The 12880-nt window shown below is 38.5% G+C and overlaps 1 long non-coding RNA gene across 2 annotated transcripts in view; it reads left to right on the top strand.

The window, feature by feature from the left end:
- The first annotated feature begins 583 nt into the window (after positions 1 to 583).
- LOC135202007 (uncharacterized) overlaps positions 584 to 12880 on the top strand; it is a 482892-nt gene continuing 470595 nt past the window's right edge. For both annotated transcript variants that reach the window (XR_010311637.1, XR_010311638.1), the window contains exons 1-2: positions 584 to 733; positions 3161 to 3480. This is a non-coding gene — a long non-coding RNA (uncharacterized LOC135202007). The remainder of the gene's footprint in view (positions 734 to 3160; positions 3481 to 12880) is intronic.

Below are 12880 nucleotides of genomic sequence, written 5' to 3'. Positions count from 1 at the left end.
TTGGAATGGAATGGAATAAAGAATTTACGCTATCATAGGCCAAGTGTTAGGAGGGGGTGGAGGGTGGGTAGCAAGGACGAAAGAAAATATGAGCAGAGGTACAGTAAAATGGATTGCAGGTAGGGGCTGAAGGGACGCTGCAAAGAACCTTAATTGAGAAGCGCCTTTAGTGCACCGCCAGTACGTTATTATTGCCTAGTGTTTAAAAAAATGATTAAAAGCGTAGTTTAAACAAAAATCCATGGTAAATTGTAAATACTGTAGGTATATATTTTTGTAATATTTTGTAACATTTTACTTTTGTAAATGATATGTAATAATATTTAAGAAAAAAAATGAATAAATAAAAAATTAGTGTACCGCCACCGCGTAGGTTGCAACCAACCAACCTGGGTTTGAAAAACCAGGCTCTTAATGCGCATGTGCAACCTGGCGTTACATTACACGAGAATTAGGTGCGAGTCAACCGTATTTTGCTGCTAAACAAACGTTGTTGCTGCTGAACAAACTTATTTTGCGGCTAAACAAACGTATTTTGCTAGTTCCGTAAAGGCCCTTGACCTAAGATCGCTTATTTGTCATGGCTTCGTGTCTAGGTCAGCGTCTGGGGAGTGTGAAACGTTGGTGACGTCATCAGATCACCAACGGTCAGTATTTAATTACCCGTCATCGCGTGACTACGTCTCTTCGCCACTCCAGTTTTCATTTCCTTTAAACCGGTATTTCACCCACGGTAAGAATTTCCCATATCACTTAGCAGACCGCTGTATGTATAAGAAGTTTGTATTTTTGGCTTAAAATAACAGTAGAGCAAACGGTTTATAAGGAAACGCAGTTTTCCGCCAAAACTCCATCACACCAACATGTGTATGAGGCAACGATTAGCCTAATGGTCATTATCACATATACTGCTGATATTCGGTTTAAAATCCTCGCGAAGGTTGCCGTGATGAAGCTCTTGCTAATCTTACTAATCATATGCATGTTGCTACATCACACTGGCCGCATTAAACCTCAGGGTTTAAGTAAAACAAGGGCAATATGGCGACTCGTGTTTCGGCGCCTAGTCGAGTTCGTAAAGGGTGCAACATGTAACTAAACCGTCGATGGTTGTTTTATTTTATCTCTCTCACTCTCTCAAGCCATCTATCTATCTCTCTTTCTCTCATTTATTAATTCATTATCGAGTTCCTGATCATGTTATTAATCAGCCTGCCTAAACTCTTGATAAGACCAGATAAGCAAGTGGCAAATAGGTCTAGGCCGATGTGGCGTTCTCTCGCCAGCCAGCACATTAGATCGGAGTCTTCTTTGCTTTCATTTCACCAGTTTTTGTAAAATAATATGCTCTATACTTAAACGCAGCCTAGAATTTTAAGAAACTCATACTCATAACGGGAGAAACATGTGGTCGCCATGTGTACCAAAAGATAGGCTCCTTGGTTTGCCCGGGAAAGATAGCTTATCCGCCATGTTCCCATTTCACCGCCGAGATGATCACTTCTTCATCATTAAATCGGTATGATATGAACCCCATTAGTTATTGCTGCTAGTTAGGAACGAATTATTCATTTGATGGCTGTTGGAAAATTGTATAATAACTATAACTTTTGAGCTACAGTGCTATGTTAACTGACAAATATACGGGTACCAGCAGTAATCTTTTAAGCTTAACGTCCTAATCGATGAATATACTTAAGAACTATATATTTCTACTCTTATTACTTCGGAAAATGCAAAATCCATGGCTCCCAGGCTTAGTAAAGGAAAACCCTGCCCGTTGATGGCCACAGCGATTTGACAATGTGGCAACGTAGCATTTACGAAAGTCGGTGTGTGACGGTGAAGAGGGAAAGAGGGTGACATGGACGGAAGCGTTTGGCTTTGAAATCATTTGTTGTCATTTACCTGTGTAAGTGGAAGCAGGAGAACCAGACGAATGGTTTCATAACGGCAGGGCTAGGAAAAAGTGGTGGAAATATCCGCTCTTGTTATCTCACCGTCCTCTAGTAACGACGAAATGCCCTGGAACTTCACCTAGGTGCCCTGTAGGCAATATGGACGACCACTATTCATTGTCAGCTTTTGTTGTTGCTGTTGTAGCCAATTTTCGTAATATCCCAGCTTGACCCTTATATTAAAAATTGGAAAGTGGTAAAATAGCAACTAAGGTCAGGGTGTGCACACCGTGAGGGGAGAACAACCACTGCTGCCTACACACTCGGTGACTACACTTTTCGGCAACTTTTCCGTAGGGGATTAGTGCCGTCAATTCACCTCATGCGGTGCACTGTAGGCATTATTTAAGGTTCTTTGCAGCGTGCCTTCGGCCCCTAGCTGCAACCCCTTTCGTTCCTTTTGCTGTACCTCCTTTCATACTCCCTTCTATCTTACTTTCCACCCTCTCTTAACAATTCTTAGTGCAACTGCGATGGTTTCCTGCCGTTACATCTTTTAAACTTTTTACTATCTGTTTCCGTTTCACCGCTGAATGACCCCATAGGTCCCATTGCTTGGCCTTTGGCCTAAATTCTGTATTCGATTCGGCAACTCGTACTAGAATTACCTCGTCGAGGCCTTGCCGTTTATATGACAGGCATTGTAAAGGATCGGTGGGCACTAATGTATATATTTCCCTCTCATCACGTAAGCTACGACCCACAACAGTTGGCTAACAGCTATAGTTCCCCCCCTCTCCCCCGCATTATTGAGCCGACTCATTATACCCGTGGCTGCAAATTTAGTACTATTAGAACTTATCAAGAGTAGCGAAGAGTCGTGCTTCACTGAACAGATCGTGCAGTTTACACGCTTTACCATGTAGCAGTCGATTCGAGCCGATGCTTCAATTACGTCAACATCAAAGTCTAAAACTATTCTGAAAATAGTGATCACCATGCCCTCCATCCCCCTCCCTTCTGGAATGATTTCTTCTCTTGGTCTTCTCTTGCGTAGGTTTATATATGGTAACTGATGAATATAATGTGCCTGTCTATATGATGTATAATCGTATCCCCTAAAAGGACATGCATCACATAGCGAACTGGGCTTACCCGAACCCTTTGCCAGCAGCAACTACCCCCTCCCCCGAATTTAACTTACCATCCTCCCCCCCTCTCCTGGCAATATTAAAAATTAATAGGCCTCTATTTTATTTCAGGTACGTGATGTACGGTTATCTAACAGTGCCCTTGGTTATAAAGCTTACGTCGAGAAGCTATGCAGAGTAGCGGTATGAAATCAAATACAGGTTGTAATTCACGGAATAAAGACCGGAGTTCTCTATCAAGTCTCATAAACACAAGTTACTGTACCACTTGCTGGCCGAGAAAAACGCATCACATTACTGTACCACTTGCTAGTTGCTTGCCTAGAAAAACACATCAAGTTACTGTACCACTTGCTAGTCGAGAAACTGACGGCAGCTGGTATAGGCCCAGGACTACCGAGCTGCAAATGTTCCCAGTTGCAATACGAAGGGTAAGTGAATACCTTTACGTATATTCTTGTCTATATATTTTTTAATCTGACTACTCTGTCGAAGAAGGATCTTCATCCTAAAAGGTAATCATTGTTAATTTAATATATTCTATATATTTATATCAATCTCGTCCTGAATATGAACGTAGTTTAGCTGGATTTGATTCGTCTATCTTTCTTTTTGAAAATATTTTAGAAATAATCATTCCTACTCTTTGGGACACATTGAAACGTGTTCTCGATGTCTTTCGAACGATATTTCACGCATTAACTAATACATGTACTTCATTTTCTTTAATGAAGTTAGAACGTTGAATTGATTACTTCGCGCAGGATAAATATTTATGAATGTTTCGTCAGTTTAAAGTGCATATTTTTATTAATTACAAATTTGTTGTGGTTGTGTGACTGGAAGTAATAAAAGAAAATGTTAGACAATTTACCGTATCATCAGAGATCACTGACAACGTCACGAACTCCTATATAGTAGAATGGTTGGTGACGTATGGATGAAAGTTTATGCACATATATTTTCTAACATGCTCTCTCCATTCAGTGAGTTTGCAGCATTTGATTTTATTTCCTCGTGAATTTGCCGAATTATAAAGATAGTGGTGGAAAATAATGAGATGGTGCTTTTATTGTTTACCGGTATCAGAAGTAAGGTAGAAGCTTCAGTGACATCTGCTGCGGATATTTACCATCACTTTTAAAGAAAATAAAGGGAGGGTGAATTATAGGCTAGGTACTTATCACTGCTGAGGTCAACAGAAGCAGACAGGATTCTCGGAAACGCCTACAAAACGTCCCTCCTTGATCGATTCAAGAATTAGCCACTGGTCATTCTGGGATGAGCTGGCCTTGGGGGAGAGCCCTGTTATAAATATTTGAATGAAATGGTTCGTTGTCCTAGAGTACAAATGCATCGAAAACCTAACAGAAAGTTCGTGTTGGGGGAGGGGAATGAAAGAGAGCTAGCGGTATCTCGCTCTCTTTCAAGGCAAATGGAATTTATAGGATTATTTTCTTGTAGGTTCGTTGACTTAGACCTATGTCAAGCAGCAACAGCTAATAGAGTGCGCAGATCCCTGTTTCTTTTATCTGGAGAACTGCTACGTTTACGACTGCAGTAGATGACAAGTTTTTGTTTATTATTATTGTGGTAGCCTAACTTGGAGCGTACATTGGGTAGTCTCTCCGTCTGTTTGTCTTCATATACATACATACACACACATATATATATATATCATATATATATATATAATATGTTAACTGCTTTTCTTCTGCTCATAGACCCTGTAATTGGCTAAAGGACCTGAGAAGAATGACAGAAGCAACGCTTTGGCTAGAGAGTGTGAGTGAGAGTAATGTTGGGGGATACAGAGAGAGAAAAAATATGAACAAGTATGACCATATCACCTCCAACGCCGTCTGCCATATAGCGACCGTGTAGTGGCTATTTTTGTCCTCGACTGCATTAATCGTTTCCCTCAGTGGACTCTAACTTCAATATTACTGTTTTCTTGGATTTAACTCGAGTTCCATCTGACTACAAATAGGGTGTTAGTGCTGTCTGTGCTCGTCTGTACTTATGATTCTTTGCAGTTTCCCTTCGGCCCCTATAGCTGCAACCCCCTTGCATTCCTTTTACTACACCTCCATTGTACCCTCTTTCTTCCATCTTACTTTCCACCCTCCTCACAATTGTTTCAATGTTATGTTCAGCTGTGAATGATCTCATAGGTCCCAGCGCTTTGCATTTGGCCAAAAAATTATATTCCAGTTCCAGCACTACAAATTTAATGAATTCTAGTAATAGGTTTTGCGGAAATCTGTGGCGTTTTGATGAATGAGACCATCACGCTTACTTTTGAAAGCAAAGTTTGTGTCTGCATATGCGGAAACTAACGTGTAATTTTGTTTATCTTACTTGTGTTGAAACATTTTTTTAAGTGTTTAATTTTTTGTTTAAAATTGCACGTTATGACTTCTGGGCAAGACGCATACACGCCTATTCTCGCCCCATATCTTGTCTCGGCGCTATGGGCTTACTTCAATAGCGGATTTCCTGACAAGGTAATTGTACTTACTTTATTCGTAGTGGCTTGTGCCCATTGTTATATATTAATTTTTAATCAATTGTATTTGTGTCGTGTTTTTGGTTGCTTCGATACCTGGCATATATCATTAAGATAGCCAGGGGTACATTATTTCGTGTTAAGAGTTTTGTTTATTGACAATTTACTAGGCTCATGGAGCTAATTAACGTATAAGTAATTGTATATAATCTCTTTGGTGCTGTTTTTAGACAAAGTTGGTTAGTTTAGTTCTGTTTGGTGATTTAGTTGCTGGTTTTAGACAGATAGTATAGGCATTTTTCTTTAATGATTGATTTGCAAGAAGGAGTTGTTTAGCACGATTTACATTTTTGGTTATTAATACTGACTGCCAACAGTTTATTGACGCTAGACGCAGCCAGCATGGGCTTTAGCTAGCAAGTATGCAAAACATATGCCCACAATTTTGAGTGCTAAAATAAAATCCTCTTCATACCGGGAAATAAAAAAAAAATGGTTAGACCGAGTCACAAGAAAAAATTAACACTACAATAATTCTTAAAGAATGAGACGAAGAAACGATAATAATTTTGATGTCCTTTAAACAATGTTATTTACTATGAGATTCAGGGCCTCTAACACGGTTTTTTCGCAATAACTTTTTATCTATGCATTTCTAAATATAAACGCTTATTCAGAATACATATTATATCAACACATAAATTTTGAGTGTATTCTGCACTACGTAGGTTGAATAAATTTGGTACTTATAATGTAAAAGTGACCTTTTTTGAAGACGGGCCAACTTACTCAGAGAAAAGGTTTCGAACGCACTCGTTACGTAGTAACTTATGACATCATTTCTTCCCTCTTTCTCGATGGATGATTGGCTATACGTAACGAAGGCTAAACCTCTGGCAACAATGACATACAAATTTAAATACAAGCAAAGCAGTACACCTTTATGAACTCTGGAACCTCTCCACTGATAATTGTCATAATGAACAAACCAACAAAATATGTTAATAAATACAAAAACACTTCGATTATTAGTCTAACTCCCAAAATAAGTTTCCAAAGAAATTACAGTCTACTTTATAGGTCACAATCAGATTGACAAGATGTAGGGAATAGTTGGTAATTACCAAAAACATAGTAGACAAACTTGATTTGATAACTGCTATATCCAATGTCAAGCAATTTTTATTTATTGGCTATCTACCTATTTACTGAAAAAAATAGCCGGTAGCGTATATTGGCTTTAAAAGTTCACCAATAATTATCGTCTGAATGGTGACTTCATGAGGCTCCACCCACTATCGCCTCGTTATAATTCAGGATAACACTGAAGGCTACCATGGGCTATGTTGGATTAGAAAATTTAACTTTTGGCTATAAAAACTAATTTCTTGAGTAGTTTTAAGAAGTGCTAAATGATCCTCAAGGATCCCAGCAGTTGGCCTAAACGTTTAATTCATGTATATTACTGCTATACTGTTGCGGCACTACTGCTACAGTAGTATTACTACGCTAGCGCTGATACCCCACCCACATCTATGTATCGTTCCGCCATTCATAAAGTCTTTGGGTTTCAGAGCCGATGGAATTTCTGTCTGGTGGATGGGCGGGGCAACATTTAGTCAAAAGGTGTTTTGTTTTACCTTGCTTACGTAATGAATGTTTTTCGACTCTTGGCTCGTAATCATTGGCCATGGCGTCGGTAGATCATTTTTACTCTATAAAAATTAAAACTATCGGGTTTAGGTTATTGATAATGCTGACAAAATTTGTGTGTAGTTGTAAATTATACATATGTCAACTTTCAGCTACATCCGATGCTTTGACAAGGAGCAAAGTCCAAAAAACCGTGTTACAGAGACCCTGAATCTCATAGTAGCTCGGCTGCCATATTATACATAAGCGAGTCACTCTTTTCTTTGTTTTAGAGTTTAGACTAAAGGTGCGTCCACACGGTCGAACAATGTCCGACGTACAAACATTGTTACCAATTAACAATTGTCTGCCGGTCATTACCTTGTGAGCAGAGTAAAAACATTGGCATACAACTTCATCTGGTACCACTGTTTGTAGCCATATCTACTCCCATCGTTTCAATGCTTATGACGTCATCCTGCTTCGCCTATGATATGGTAACAATGTTTGTTCCGCCGGACATTGTTCGACCGTGTGGACGCACCTTAAACCAGCCTTGTTGTGCAGGGAAAGGTTCTTGCTTTGGGGCAACCCGTAACCAAGACCAAGTATCAGAGTCAAGTGTGTCAGAATATCACATGCGCCTGCGCTGCCAGGCGAATAGTTGGCACATACCGCTTGCTGAATACATCCATATGCCTATTGTCTGAAACATTAAAACGAACTGATGCAATACTTTAGATCACAATGGTTACTTACCTCCAGTGGTTCCTTGAGGTACCCCTTTCCCAGGAGCAGTAACAGCTAATGTTTCATTGTTATTTGTGGGAACCTACTGTGTTGTTACTTCCAAAGTCATTTAATGCGTTTCAGAAAATCTTATATAAAGCCGTGAAGTCGAATGAGTTGTTTGGTATTTAGTAAATTATAAACATCAGACCGTTCCGATTTGTTTTTAAATTTTCATTTTTACCAGACCGTTCCGATTTGTTTTTTAAATTTTCATTTTTACCATGGTCGTGAATGTTATGCCATGTGTGCTCTGACGTTCCTTAAACCCATTGCATTTTAGAAAGTTTTGCTACCGTTGTTACATGCCATGAATTTTTCGAAAAGTCTGAGTAACATTTCCAGTAAGCATATTGAACAGTAATTTAGCTGATTGTGTTGCCTTTACTTTGCTTGCACAAATTAATACTAACGTTTTCCTGTTTAGTAAAGTATTTATTGCTCATCAATATAAACTAGTATATGGTAGATGCTACACTGTATGTATTTCGCCGAGACTAGGGACTTGGTAGGTTGATTGTGTAGCTCTGGTAATTCCTGCAATTGTGAACGGCCTCCATAGGTTGTGTTCCACTGAAAGGGAGTCGAGGTTAGTTATGTATGGTGTAGTTGCACGCTGGGCGAGTGGTTTTCGAGCTCGCCTGCCAATCCGGTGGTCCGAAGTTCGATTCCCTGCTCTGCCAAGGCGGAATTAGAGGAATTTATTTCTGGTGATAGAAGTTCATTTCTCGATATAGTGTGGTTCGGATTCCACAATAAACTGTAGGTAAACTGTAGGCCCCGTTGCTAGGTGACCAATTGGTTCCTAGCCAGGTAAAAATATCTAATCCTTCGGGCCAGCCCTAGGAGAGCTGTTAATCAGCTCAGTGATCTGGTTAAACTAAAAAATACTTAACTTATGTACATACGAGGTGCTTTGCGGATTAAAACCTCTGCCTGCCCTTATGGTATCGTCATTTGTGAAGTCTTGTGCATCGTTTTGACACGTAAAAACCGGGTGAATACCAGCAGCTTGTTGGTGTATCTTTCTTATAAAGCCTTCCATTCCACTCATCAAGATTTATGTGGGTGTTCGGACTGTTTTTCTTGTATTGAAGCATTTTGTATTTTGCACAATATTCAATCGGTCCCCATAGCACTCGGGTATTAGCTGGACTATTCTGTACCAGCTGTCATGTTAGTGTTCCTTAAAGAAAATAATGTTTTTCCATAGTGTTCTTGAGTACCGTGTAGTTGGGATGCTCAGAGGGTTGTAACATGTCAAGAAATATTGCGAGTTCTTAATTTGCTGCGGATGGTAACACGGAGCTGACTCATGACTTGTTACGTATATGCCTCAAGATAAACTAGTTGCTTTATTATCTGATGTTTATGATTGATATCAGCTGGTTTTAGATGTTGCACTTGCCATTATGCAATGTTTTTGTGTTTGGTACGACCTTGTGTTAGTTAGTAATTGAATGTTGCTAATTTCTCGTTGGCGCTGATTACGTCTGGTTTCAATTTAGTCTGTTTGAAACAGGATGCTTAGTAATTATTTATTTATTTTTTTAGATCTGGGTAGGATCTTTGTTGGGCAGTGTCGAATAGGGTGATATTCATACAGGTCTGCCATGAAAAGGGGTTGAATGTTGTGGATGAAGATATAGTGTAGTCTGCGAAGACAGTATTGTCTGGGGAGCGGGAATTATGTACTGTAACTAATGATATAGGTCTATAGTTCGTTTTACCAGTATGATATTGCCATCAGCAGTTGTGTATGCAAAATGTTTGGAGATATTCTAATTAAATAAGATAATGACAGCAAAATCGTTTTTGTTGCATAGCACTATATCTCTGAAGTTTCAATTGGTTTGCAATAGCTTTTCGTAATTAAAGTCAGGCATGCCAGGTCCAAAGGACTGTTTTTATTATATTTAAAGTTTATGATCTCTACTTGAAAGACGACAGTAACCATGTGTAAGTGACTCAAGTGTTGTGATTCTGTCCTTTTCTGTAGAATGTAGGTTTAGTTATAGTTTTACATTTTTTTTCACTCCTCAGTTCTAGATTAGGCTTTTAGATAGCAAAAGGGAATTCAGGTGCACTATATGCGTCTGAGTCAGTTCCAGTTTCTAAGTGCGTCTGCTCATTGGTACTACTGTAATTTTATTTTATTTGATAGTTATAACATCGGTTTACCGTTGCTTTCTCTCAAGTCATCTGATTCTGATTCGCATACGGGTGTATTTTTGTTTTGGTTGGACTTTGTTCTCATTTTCGTTTTGGTTGGGAGGTATAGTATTAGTGAGGCGTCAGGAAGAATTGTGCTTAGTGCCTCAGTCATTATTTTTGATGAGTTGCTGCGGAGGAGTGTTGACAGAAGGGCGGGTGGTTGGGAAAGGGCAAATGAGTTGAAGGGTTGATTGTCTGGCGCAAGGTTAGGTAACTGGGCCTTACCAATTCCTTGAAGGAATAGATAAACTGTTTAAAGATAAATTTCTGGATTGTTTATACATATAATTTCAGCAAATTTCTGTATTGATGTTTCCTTATTTCCCATTCAATTGATTGCTTGCTTGAGGGTACCTGCAAGTCCGGGCATAGTGGGGGAGGTGGTGGGTAGGGTGGGTGGTTGCTTGGACAGGTTTATTGGAGGGGTTACCATTTTGGAATTCGGTCATATCATGGATGTTGGTTTCATCGTCTACTCTCTCTCTCTCTCTCTCTCTCTCTCTCTCTCTCTCTCTCTCTCTCTCTCTCTCTCTCAGAGCTTGAAGAGTAATCATAGGTAAATCGATATGCTCAGTGATAGAATATGAAAAGGAAATGAGGGTATGGGCACTCTTAAGAAAAAAATTCTCTCTCTCTCTCTCTCTCTCTCTCTCTCTCTCTCTCTCTCTCAACAAGGTCGTTAGGCTCAGAGATACAAAAAAATGATCGAAGGCAACAAACAGCAGAGGAAGGAACACTTTTTCCTGACCCCTCCTCCGGCAGAGGACCTTGGACGAAAAAGAGGGAGGAAAAAAAAAGGCGCGCAATCTGCGCTTCTCCGTGCGCAGTATCGATTTTCAAAAAGAAGGGAAAGACAAGAACGATCCTCGTTGCGTAAGCATTTTCGTTATCAGCTCGGTGTCCTTTTGTTGGGTGAATTGAAAGGAGAGAGGAGCAGAATAGAAGAGATGTGAGTGTCAGTAATGCTTTACATGTGTATGCATTGAGCTGCTGTATACATGCATATATGTATACATTTATATATATATATACATATACATATACATACATTTATTCCGAAAACACACTGTGTGCATATATGTACCCACGCATATTTATTCGTAATTATTATATATATATATATATATATATATATATAGTATGTATGTATGTATGTATGTGTATATATATATATATATATATATATATATATATATATATATATATATATATATATATACACCCACACACACAGACACATACATATAAAGTATGTGTGTATATATTATCAAAAACCTAAAATTCACATTAGATGCATTTGGTTTTATCGTCATTCTACAATGTTTTTAATGCACTCGTAACTAAATTTATGCAATTTTATTATTGCATTTAGGTAACTAAGAACGAGGATCCTTTAATGTATTTCTCATTTCAAATTAAAAATTCAGACTGTAGATTATCTTGGATTTTATCGTTTCGATTTTGTCCTTTTGGGCTTTTAATAATTTTTTTATTTCAGTTTTTTTGTGAATTTCGACTCATGTTTCTGTGATGTAAAATGTTCATTTTCACACAGGTATGCGCATTGCAGTTATACTTAGTTGTAAGGTGCGTTTGTACTATTTCACAAACTTACCGGAGCATGCAAATTCCGCTAATCATATTTGCGGACGAGGGTAATTTTAAGTAACAGTTGTAGGTGCATAACAGTAATGAATCCAAGGAACATGCTACCCTGCGTGCTGGGTTAATTACTACCGTTTAGTTGTAAGAGCTCGAACAGGGATGTAAACATACTGACAAAGGGCTGCATGGACTCCACCATTTCATAACCAGAGACGAAATCGATGCAAATTTTCATCGTTATCATAATGTAAAGATTATAAAGGGCATTAACCTCATGCGGTGCACTGTAGGCATTACTTAGAGTTATTTGTAGCGTCCCTTCGACCCTTAGCTACAACCCCTTCCATTCCTTTTGCTGTACCTCCATTCATATTCTCGTTCTTCCATCTTGCTATCCACCCTCTCATAACAATTGTTTCATAGTGCAACTGCTTCGAGGTTTTACTTCTGTTATACCTTTCAGATCTTCGTACTGCCAGTTTCCGTTTCAGCCCTGAATGACCTCGTAGGTACCAGTGCTTGGCTTTTGGTATAAATTCTGTATTCTGTTCTATAGTAGAAAGTGAAGAGCTTAATTCCTCACTTCAAATTACAAATTCAAACACAGGGACATTTATTTATAAAAGATTGCAATCCTGATTTATGAAACATAAGATGATTGGTACCAAGACAAAGGAAAATCGTCATTCTTTTCAATATTCACAAAATTCCAAACGCCCATAAATTAAGAAAAAATCTTCGCAGCTTACTTTTTTTGCATGTGCTTGAATGCAGTGCTGCATATAATAACAAAATAAAAAAAAATATCAGCAAATGGAAGATACCTAATTAAAAATTTATTTTTTGTTCATGGTATGCATAAAACAATGAAAGAATCTGCAAAAAATCCCAATATAATATCAAAACAATTTATTAACATATTTCATCTTATGCCCAAGGTAAAGAACGCAATGGGAAACAAGAAAAAAATAAATGCATCGATTCTCTCCTTTTCCACAGAAACCAATACCTCTAAATCCTTTTCAATGAAGGACGAAACTTTCTTTTTATTGCATTACAGCTTCGCCATGATAAGCAATAAA

Source organism: Macrobrachium nipponense, chromosome 30, assembly GCF_015104395.2.
Source record: "Macrobrachium nipponense isolate FS-2020 chromosome 30, ASM1510439v2, whole genome shotgun sequence".
In the NCBI taxonomy this organism is placed as follows: Eukaryota; Metazoa; Arthropoda; class Malacostraca; order Decapoda; family Palaemonidae; genus Macrobrachium; species Macrobrachium nipponense.
Note: the sequence above shows the minus strand (reverse complement) of the source record. Positions and strands in the feature narration are given on the sequence as shown.